This window comes from Petaurus breviceps, unplaced genomic scaffold (assembly GCF_028583685.1).
Source record: "Petaurus breviceps papuanus isolate PSGF00001 unplaced genomic scaffold, PetGlider_PUasm1.0 174, whole genome shotgun sequence".
Lineage (NCBI taxonomy): Eukaryota > Metazoa > Chordata > Mammalia > Diprotodontia > Petauridae > Petaurus > Petaurus breviceps.
Genome location: NW_027185761.1, coordinates 35,951,821 through 35,964,038, shown reverse-complemented (window position 1 = coordinate 35,964,038; position 12,218 = coordinate 35,951,821).

Sequence of the window (12,218 nt, the reverse complement as noted above, 5' to 3'; positions counted from 1 at the left end):
GAGAGAGAGAGAGAGAGAGAGAGAGAGAGAGAGAGAGAGAGAGAGAGTTTGGGCATAAACTTAACTGGAATACCTGAAAGGTAAGAAGCACAAAAAAGAGTTAAAACCAATGAGAAATTTCTCTTTCAAATATAGGGAGATGGGCGGAGCCAAGATGGCAGAGTAGAAGCACGACCCTCCCGCTGCTCCGGCTTCCACCCTCCCCAATCCATGTAAAAAGGGACTCTAAACAAACTTTGGAGCTGCAGAACCCACAAAATGACACAGAGAAGCTAACCTCCCGCTGACAACAGCCCGGCAGGCCGGCAGGAATCAGCCAGCACAACGCTCTGGGAGCCGAGCCCAGCACCACGCCGAGGCTTTAGCCCCAGGGCGGGCCTGACCAGCCGCCAGCCAGAGGGACTCCAGATCAGCAGCCCCTGTGGCCGTTTCCAGATTTATCAATACATAGATGCGAAGGACAAGTTCTAATAAGGAATAATAGCAGGCGATGGCACGGTGGCCTGCGCAGGAAGGTGCCGCTGCGGCAGCGCGGTGGGGCGCAGGCTGGGAAGGCGCAGCGGCCTGTGCGGGAAGGCGTGGCAGACGCAGGCCTGGAAGGGGCCTGATCAACTCAGAGGGCAAGACTTCCCACCAACCACAAGGTCCACTACCAGGCCTATCACCAAAGGGCTGGGACTGGAAAGAGCAAGGTAAGAAGCAAATACAGGGGCCCCTATACTGGACAGCAAACACTACTGGGGCTACCACTTCATAGCCCAGAAATCTTTTTTTTTTTTAAAGCCCCTTTCAGGACCTCCAAAGACAAGGATGGCAGAGTGAACCCCACTTGCTCCAAATCCCCCCTCTGACCCTGAAAATATAGTAACTCTTGCCCCAGGGCAAAACCCTCTACAGTAAAGGCTTGGGATGCTAGAGGAAGGGCATGGCTAGGACACTGCCTCAAAATGGGTAGAAAGCAGACTACAAAGACAAAGACTCTAGAGTCCTACTATCCTCAGAGGGAGGAACCAACCTCAGAGGGAGACACTGTGGACTCCACACCCACAGCTGAGACTTCAACAGAGAATGGATCCCAAGCACAGAAGGCTCTACTAGATGAGATCAAAAGGAACTTTGAAAGCAAAATGAGAGAGATAGCAGACAAAATGAATAATTCTCTCAAAACGAAAATAGCAGAATTAGAAAAACATAATGAGGAAAACATCTCTCTAAAAAGAAAAGTGTATGATATGGAAAAGGAGCTTCAAAAATTAACCAAGGAAAATGATTTGCTAAAAACCAGAATTAAACAAATGGAAACAAATAACTCTATGAGGAACCAAGAATTAGCCAAGCAAAACAACAAAAATGAAAAATTAGAAAAAGAGGTAAAATACCTCAAAGAAAAAATAACTGACCTGGAAAACAGATCCAGGAGAGATAATCTGAGAATCATAGGCCTACCAGAAAATTATGATGAAAAAATGAGCCTGGACAACATTCTCCAAGAGCTCATTAAGGAAAACTGCCCTGAGATACTAGAACCTGAGGGGAAAATAGAAATCGACAGAATCCACTGGACACCTGCTGTAAGAGATCCCAAACTGAAAAATCCTCGAAATGTTGTGGCCAAACTCCAGAACTACCAGATAAAAGAGAAAATACTTCAAGCAGCCAGAAAGAAACAATTCAAATATCGAGGGTCCACAGTGAGGATTGCACAGCATTTGTCAGCCTCTACACTGAAAGATCAGAGGCAGTGGAATACAATTTTCAGGAAGGCAAAACAGCTCGGATTACAACCAAGGATCACATACCCAGCGAGCCTGAGCATATTCTTCCAGGCAAAGAGATGGTCATTCAATGATATAACAGAGTTCCAGACCTTCTTGATAAAAAAGCCAGAACTCAATGGAAAATTCAACCTCCAATTACGAGAAGCAACAGTGACTTAGAAAGGTAAACAAGGAGAACACACATCATTTTAGAGGGAAAGAGGGGAGGGAGAGGAGCTTCGCATGAGATCTGTTCCTGTCATTCTTGATGCGAAGAAAAAATAGCATACTTCATTAAGTATAACAATATCCTACAGGCAGTAGGAGGGGGAAAGGGTTACAAAAGGGGGGTGGGAGTGATTTGTAGGGAGGGAAGTAGTAAGGGGAAAAGGGGAGGAAAAGGGAGGGGGGCTGAAAAGGGAACACTGAGGGAGGCAGTGGTCAAAAGGTAAACTATTAAGGGGGGAAGGGAGAAGGGAGGGAAAATACGAACATTAACAGGGGCAGGAATAGGATAAGGGGAAAGAAACAGATAACAATCATAACTGTAAATGTGAATGGAATGAACTCTCCTATAAAACAGAGATGGATAGCAGAATGGATTAGAAATCATAATCCTACAATATGCTGTTTACAAGAAACACATTTGAAACAGAGGGATACACACAAGGTAAAGGTAAAAGGTTGGAGTAAAATATATCATGCCTCAGCTAAAGTAAAAAAAAAGCAGGGGTAGCAATCCTTATCTCAGATAAAGAAAATGCAAAAATTGACCTAATTAAAAGAGATAAGGAAGGAAACTATATCCTGTTAAAAGGCACCATCGAGAATGAAGCAATATCACTACTTAACATATATGCACCAAGTGGTGTAGCATCCAAATTCCTAGAGGTGAAGATAAAGGAATTAGAGGAAGAAATAGATAGCAAAACTATACTAGTGGGAGACCTTAATCTCCCCCTATCTGAACTTGATAAATCCAATCTCAAAATAAACAAGAAAGAAGTTAAGGAGGTGAACAGGATTTTAGAGAGGATAGGTATGATAGATCTCTGGAGAAAACTGAATGGGGATAAAAAGGAATATACTTTCTTCTCAGCAGTTCATGGCACATATTCAAAAATTGACCATGTTCTAGGGCATAAAAACCTCACAATTCTATGCAGTAAGGAAGAAATATTAAACGCATCATTCTCAGATCATGATGCAATAAAAATTATATGCAATAAAGGGCCAGGGAAAGACAGACTAAAAACTAACTGGAAATTAAACAATTTGATCCTAAAGAATGAGTGGGTCAAACAAGAAATTATAGAAACAATCAGTAATTTCATTCAAGAGAATGATAATAATGAGACAACATACCAAAATCTGTGGGATGCATTAAAGGCAGTTCTTAGGGGAAGTTTTATATCCCTGAGTGCATATGTGATTAAATTAGAGAAAAGGGAGCTCAACAAATTGGGCATGCAATTAAAAAACCTAGAAAAAGAACAAATTCAAAATCCCCAATTAAATACTACACTAGAAATATTGAAGACGAAAGGAGAGATTAATAAAATCGAAATTAAGAAAACTATTGAACTAATAAATAAAACCAAGAGCTGGATTTATGAAAAAACCAACAAAATTGATAGACCCTTAGTCAATATGATAAAAAAAAAGAAAGAAGAAAAATTATGAGTATAAAAATGAAAAGGGTGAATCTACCTCCAATGAAGAGGAAATCAAAACAATAATTAGGAATTATTTTTCCCAATTGTATGCACATAAATTTGGCAATCTTAGGGAAATGGATGAATATTTAGAAACATACAAGTTGCCCAGATTAACTGAAGAGGAAGTAAATTACTTAAATAATCCCATCTCAGAAAAAGAAATTGAACAAGCCATCAGTCACCTCCCTAGGAAAAAATCTCCAGGGCTAGATGGATTCACTAGTGAATTCTATCAAACATTTAAAGAACAATTGATTCCAATACTCTACAAATTATTTGGGAAAATTAGTGAAGAAGGAGTCCTACCAAATTCTTTTTATGACACAAATATGGTACTGATACCTAAATCAGGAAGAGATAAAACAGAGAAAGAAAGTTATAGACCCATCTCCCTCATTAATATAGATGCAAAATTCTAAATAAAATACTAGCAAAAAGACTACAGCAACTTATCTCAAGAATAATACACTTTGATCAGGTAGGATTTATTCCAGGAATGCAAGGATGGTTTAATATTAGGAAAACCATCAGTATAATTGAGCATATCAACAATAAAACTAGCAGAAACCACATGATCATCTCAATAGATGCAGAAAAGGCTTTTGACAAAATACAACATCCATTCCTATTAAAAACATTAGAAAGTATAGGAATAAATGGAGCCTTCCTTAAAATAATAGGTAGCATCTATTTAAAGCCATCAGCAAGTATTATATGCAATGGGGAGAAGCTGGAAGCATTTCCCATAAGATCGGGGGTGAAACAAGGGTGTCCATTATCACCCCTCTTATTCAATCTGGTACTAGAAATGTTAGCAGTAGCAATTAGAGAAGAAAAAGAAATCAAAGCAATCAAGTTAGGCAAAGAAGAGACCAAGCTATCACTCTTCGCAGATGATATGATGATATACTTAGAGAATCCTAGACAATCAAGTAAAAAACTGCTTGAGACAATAATAAATTTGGCAAAGTTGCAGGATATAAAATATACCCACATAAATCCTCAGCATTCCTATATATTTCCAATGAAACTCAACAGCAAGAAGTAGAAAGAGAAATCCCATTTAAAGTTACTGTAGACATTATAAAATATTTGGGAATCTACCTGCCAAAACAAACCCAGGACCTGTATGATCATAACTACAAAACACTTTTCACACAAATAAAGTCAGATCTAACTAATTGGAAAAATATCAATTGCTCATAGCTGGGTCGAGCTAATATAATAAAAATGATAATTTTACCTAAATTAAATTATATATTTAGTGCCATTCCAATTAATTTACCAAAAAATTACTTTATAGAGTTAGAAAAAATAGTAACACAATTCATCTGGAAGAATAAACGGTCCAGAATATCAAGGGAATTAATGAAAAAAAAATACTAGGGAAGGTGGACTAGCTTTACCAGATTTCAATCTGTACTATAAAGCAGCAGTCATCAAAACTACTTGGTACTGGCTTAGGAATAGAGGAGTGGATCAATGGAATAGATTAGGCACACGAGATTCAGAAGTCAACGACTACAGTGATGTATTGTTTGATAAACCCCCAGACCCTGGTTTTTGGGATAAGAACTCACTATTTGACAAAAACTGCTGGGAAAACTGGAATATAGTATGGCAGAAACTGGACATAGACCATTATCTAACACCATATACCAAAATCAAGTCTAAATGGGTTCATGATCTAGGTATAAAGGTTGATACTGTAAGCAGTCTGCTAAAACAAGGAATAGTTTACCTATCAGACTTGTGGAGAGGGAATGACTTTATGACGAAACAGGAATTAGAGAACATTATAAAATGTAAAATGGATAATTTTGACTACATGAAATTGAAAAGTTTCTGTACAAATAAAGCCAATGTAACCAAGATTAGGAGGGAGGTGGGAAATTGGGAATCTTTACAACCTATGTCTCTGACAAAGGACTCATCTCTAAAATATACAGAGAACTGAGTCAAATTTATAAGAATACAAGTCATTCCCCAATTGATAAATGGTCAAAGGATATGAACAGGCAGTTTTCAGAGAAAGAAATTAAAGCTATCTATAAGTACATGAAGAAATGCTCTAATTCACTATTGATTAGAGAAATGCAAATCAAAACAACTCTGAGGTACCACGTCTCACCAGTCAGATTGGCTAAGATGACAAAACAGGAAAATGACAAATGCTGGAGAGGATGTGGGCAAACTGGAACACTAATGCATTGTTGGTGGAGTTGTGAACTGATCCAGCCTTTCTGGAAAGCAAACTGGAACTATGCCCAAAGGGCTATAAATACTTTCATACCCTTTGATCCAGCAATACCACTCCTAGGGTTATATCCCAAAGAGATCATAGAAATGGGAGAAAGACCCATATGTACAAAAATGTTTATAGCAGCCCTTTTTGTTGTGGCAAAGAATTGGAAATTAAGGGGGTGTCCATCAATTGGGGAATGGCTGAACAAGGTGTGGTATATGCATGTTATGGAATATTATTTCGCTATAGGAAACAGGGAGCATGCGGTCTTCATATTTACCTGGCTTAAAAGAACTGATGCCGAGTGAGAAGAGTAGAACCAGGAGGAATTTGTACACAATTACAGACACAACGTATGTGTGATGACCAACTTTGATAGACTGGACTCTTCTCAACAATGCAGGGATATAAGTCAATCCCAAAAGAAGCATGATGGAGAGAAAAACGTGTATCCAGAGAAAGAACTAGAAAGAACTAAATTTATATCCAGGTGGAAGCAAAATACCTGATCTTTTTCGTTCTCTTATTTGATTTTATATCCTCTTTACCATTCCAGCTGGTACAATCCATCCTTATAACCTGACCATTGTATAATGTGAAAGTATTTACAGATCCTATACTTGATTATAAGACGCCATGGGAGGGGGAGGTGAAGGAGGGGGTCAAAATGTGAAATTCAAGGAATTGTGGAATTGAATCCTTTAAACTAAAAGGAAACAAACAAATTAATAAATTGAAAATTGAATTAAAAAAATAAAAAAATATGGGGAGATGGCTCATGTGTTTGCTCTGAATCATGTCATTCTCAGTGAACGAACAGGGAGCAGAATTACTTTAGAATTATGAGTGGTTCAGTTATGTCTTGATGATCTTAAAAAGGATATATACTGGGGTGGGGGATGAAGGAAGGTAAAGACAAATTACTCATACAATAAGGCTGCACAAATAAACATCTAAAAACAAGGGTTGGAAGGGAGCAGTTGACAATTTAACCTCATATGTACACATAGAGTGCAGCAAAGAAATTAATTTCACTAAACAGAAAAAAAATAGAGGGGAAGGGGAGAAGGGTAGTGGTGGAGTTAGAGGGAGGGTCGATTAAAAGAGGGATCATCCGTTCCTAAACAAAACACACATTAAAAGATATACAAAAATATTCATAGCTTTTATTGAGGTGAGAAAATGGGAATCTGAGGGGATACATATAAATTGGTAAATTAATAGCCAAGTTGTGCCATATGAATGTGGGTATAATACTACTGTACTGAAATTGTATCACTATAACTACCACCAAAGATCCCACAGGTCTAAAAAGGAAACATACTACTCACTTCCTGATAGAGGAATGAAGCATGCAGAATGCAGAAGAAACTTTTTTTTTTTAAGATGGCTAATGTGAAAATTTGTTTTGTTTAATTATATATGTTTGTAATGGGTTTTGTTTTCCTCTTGTTTTCATTTAGAAGAGGGGGGTTAGTGTGGAAGGGTAAGATGTGATTTTTTTTTAAATAAGAAATATGCATATATAGGAAAAATGAGAAAATTAATGAATTGGCGTAGAACTTAGTGATTATTTATTTCAACATCTTGAGGGTGACTTAGTGGAAACTAAATGTTTTAAGAGTCAGAGGATTAGTGATCTAGTCTAATTCTGTCATTATCAATAAATCAAAATGCATTTATTAAGAAATGTTAATTGCTTGCTATGTTCCCAGCTAAAATCTAGGGAAGAAAAGGGGGGATTCTTTTCCCTCAAGAAGCTTACATTCAAATTTTGGTAAATGAATCAGTCCCTATAGTAGCTAGGATATAGAGATATACACACATACATATACATACCTGTGAATGTATATGTATGCATGTATTAATATATACATAATCAAATATTGAATGCTAACCATTCTGAATAATCATTTGCTATAGAATAATCCTCAGCTTTAATGTATAGCAAGTTGATTTATATCTCAACTCTATTTAGTATATGAGTACATGGAAAAACTGTTATTAGCTAGTTAATATATATTATATATAATATATATTATATAATATATATATTATAGGTATAGACATAGATATATAGAGATATATACCAAAATTAGCAGCTAGTTGACAAAGTAGATAGAGCACTGGACCTTGAGGCCAGAGGACCTGTATCCAAATCTGCTTCAGACACTTACTAGCTATGTGACCCTATGCAAGTCCCTTAACCCTGGTTGGCCCAATTCCTCATCTTTAATTGATCTGGAGAAGAAAAAGACAAGGCACTCTAGTACCTTTGCAATAAAAATCCCCAAATGGGGCCATGAATAGTTGGTCATGACTCAAATAACTCTATAACAGCTAATACCAAAAATGCATACAGAGACATGATGGAAGGTGAAGTTGGATGTGAATCAATCAACAAACATTTAATAAATTCCTACTTTTTCAAGACCTGGGGAATACAAAGAAAGACAAAATGGTTTTCTCCCCTTGAGGGACTCTCAATGAATGCGAGAAACATGACGCAAGCAATTGTGGAAAGTGTAACTTTTACATGAGTAATTGGAGATGGTCGTGAAGGAAGGACCGCATTAGCATTATATAGGAGCACCTTCTTGCAGAAGGTGAATTTCCAGTGTAGAAGACTGATTGGATGAACTAGAGATGGAACTCACTAGAAATCTGTTGAATGAAAAAAGGCCTCTTGCAAAAGATATATTTAAATTTAAATTTGAATGAAGGCAATAATTCAAAGAAGCAGGAATGAAGAGAAACACACACAGACAGAGAGAAATACAAATAGAGACAGAAAGATAAAGACAGATGGACAGACAGACAGTGCAAGCATTCATAGAACAGATAACAGAAAACATGAAGGGGTGCAAATGGAATGTGGGGCATGCTCAGTCTTGGTAAAATTACTCTAGGCCTTAGGTCAATCATCTGTAAAGGGATGGAATAGGACTAGGTGACCTCTAACATCTCTTCTGGTTCTGAACTTCTATGATTCCATGTTCTATAAATCCATAGAATAAATTGAGGTCCATATTGCTTACCTAAATATGGGAATCTTGAAAGTGATAGCCTCAAGGCTGTAAGCCATCATTCTCATATTGACATCAGAGAAATGATTTCGATTTGTAACTTCCTAATTACCACCACCCTCTCCCCCACCTAAGCCTATATGCTTATGCCTTCAGAGACCTAAAAAACACATAAATAAAGCAAAGTTAGTTTCAGGACCTGCTTCGTCTTCTGACCTGTACTATTTGTCTCCACTTCTCTTTTTCAAAGGAATAGGAAGGACCAAATTACATCCTGAATAGGGAAGGGGTGCTGGGGCATACCGGAGCTAAAACTTGTATTTTATAGGAGCATACTGCTGACTTTCATGCAGGGAGACATTTTGATTTCCACATTACTAGGCCCCCTGGGGATACTAATATATTTTTAGTGTAATCTGTGGAATTGCTAGCATAAGAAGATACTGTTCCCCAAAGAAACATTACAAGACTGCTGAAAATGCTGATTTGTTAGAATTTTAACACCACACACACAGCATTCCTTCAGGGAATGACTCCAAATCCCAGCTGGTTTGGAGTAGAAGATTATGCAATGGGACTTATGGCCATGTACCACTTTTCACTAACAGAGCCAAGGATTTTTTTTTTCATCTTAAACTTCAATTATTTGCTGCCAAACCACCATTCTGATCTGCTATTAGCTAAAGAATAGTTATCTACTTTAACTTATGTAGGAATTACAGTTTCTCTCTTGCATTTATTTAATATGAGAACATGGAAAATCTTTGATTTCTTCAATGTGAGGGAACTTTTACAAATAGATATCACAACATTCTAGGACTTGGGTTGTTAAATTGAAGGAAATTGCCTGAATCACATAGAGGTTCAGTACTTTGGACAGGTACATACAGTTAGGAAGTGCCAGAGAAATGACTTGAACATGAATCTGATGTCAAACCTACCATTTTATTGACTAGGTAATGCTATTATGTATTTAACAAAATGTATAATAAATAGTTGTGTTAACACTGAAAACACATTTTCTATCTCTGATGTAAAACCAAAAAAAAAATTATCCAGTAGTTTTAAAGACAAAATCATCTCACTCCTTAAACTATCTAGAGAATCAGTAAACATATTTGAAAGCCTTGAAATATTGAAATAATTGTCCTTATCTCATTACATGTTTCACATGCATATTTAGTCAAATCATACAATGTTAGAAGAGAGTCATTAGTAATGGAGTTTCAATTCCCAGAGAATTTTATAATATATATTTTTCCTTTAGTAGAAAAAAAAAGGCTTATGTGTTTTAGCAAAAAATTAATTTGCCATTAAGTACAGCAATAGTGTTTGGGTAGTTTTTACCTGAAAAGTTCTTTGTCTACTTCAAGATGAAATTGTTCCCTTAGAAATATTATTGGAATCACAGAGCATTAAAGCTGAAAGGGATATTAGAGGTCTCTTAAGTCCTCTGTCACTATTGAAACTCTTCTTGTCAAAGTTACAAATAATTCCCAAATATGATGTATTTTCATCAGTCCCCCTCCTTCTTGACCTTCTAGTAGCACTAGATAACATTGAACTCTTTCTGTCTCTCTTGATTTGATTTTTGCAAAATTGTTCTTTCTTATTTTGCCTCCTCTTTTGCAGGTAACCATTATATGAGCTTTCTCTTAATTCATGTTATTGTATTTTCCCCTAAAAACATCATTTTTCATAAATTTCCTGTATCTATCTAGGGCATCATCATCATTTTAGTCAAGCAGTTACTTGATATGTAACCTTAGGCTAGCTGCCTCAGTTCTCTGGCCCTCAGTTAACTGATCTGTATGAGTCATAATAACCTCTATATTATCTTCAAGCATTCCATGATTCTACAACTTAAAAAAAAAACAAATTAAAAGTCCAAATATTAGAATTCCAGATCTTCTTTGAAAGGTACAAAGAGGACCAAGTAAAGTGAAAATATATTTAAAAATAGTCTTGCATATAATAGTCATGAGTGATTGACACTGAGATAGCCACATGTTCTCTCCTCTTACCCCAGTGACCATTTAGACACATTTACAAAACAGATAAGCAGAGGTTGTGACTTCAGTCAGTGCCAATCAACGTGAGCAAAGCTAAATGGCGCTCATAGGTGCTGAACTCTTGACATAGTCTTCATTAGCAATATGACCTAACCAACTGATGTAATCATTATTTTTCATGACAGGTGCACTATCCATGTATACTGGAGCCATTTATATTCCTCTCTGTACACAGAGATAAGGAGGCTAATAAGTCTGAATGTAGCCCAATGCTCTGCTAATTTTCCTTACCACCTTACTTTATCTAATACATTATCTGTCAAGAAAGTCTGATTAACAACATCCATATATACTCATTTTCCAACAAAACAACTGTTGTCTATAGAGATTAATTTCAATATTCATATCGAAAAACAGTAAGATAGTATTTAATATCTAAGACATTTTAACGCATTATATGAACTATATTCCTTTTTTTTTTTGCTTTTTGGAGGGGGAAAGGCAGGGCAATTGGGGTTAAGTGACTTGCCCAAAGTCACATGGCTAGTAACTGTTAAGTGTCTGAGGTTGGATTTGAACTCAGATCCTCCTGATTCCAGGGCCAGTGCTCTATTCACTGTGATACCTAGTTATCTCTAACTATATTTTGTCAATCAAATCCCCCAAAGTTATCATTTGAATAGTGACTTCTCTAAGTAGGGACCTGTGTAAAGAAAGCATCTTTCTATAGCATTTCATTTTACTCCTGTAATATCAAATCAAAGCATCATGACACAAGTAGAGGAATGGCTGTTGACTAGGTCCAAATTCTGTCTCTAGAACAGTGGACACATTTTTCTGAGCTAATCATTTCAAATGTCCATATTCCAGCCAGTTTCATGATACTACAAGCTGCATGGTAGTTATTACTATGCATTTGTTATAAAGTATTCCTGTATTAAATTGTCTTCCACTAAAATCATCAGATTGCACCCCCCAGTCCCCTAAAAATGTCAAAGGTTCTGTTCTAGTACTTGAGAAGTAAATATAAAAGAGAAAGCAATCTTTTCCCTTGAGGAAATTAAATGCTATCTGAATAATTCGTTCCCCCCCCCTTCTTTGGGTAGAAACACCCTTACAGCCTGTTTCTATTTTTTGTGTCTTCAAATTAATTCTAGTTGAATCTTACACCATTTAACTCTCAAACTAACCTGAATGGTGACAGGCTGTAAGCAATGGCTTGGACTCTTAAGTAAAAAAAAAAAATCTAGGAGCACAGGTTGGCAGGAAAAGGGCAAATTATAATGAGTGTTCTAAGTGCAGACAGCTTGAACTGCATAGCTATTTGGATGCTACCATTTCAAATTTGACCCCCAAAACACTAGAGTAAACTAGAGGATCTCAATAGGATTTCACAATTCTGTGGTGGCTGTCGGAGGTGAGTGTTTGAGAAGATTGTTATTTATCTAGCAGAGAAGGGA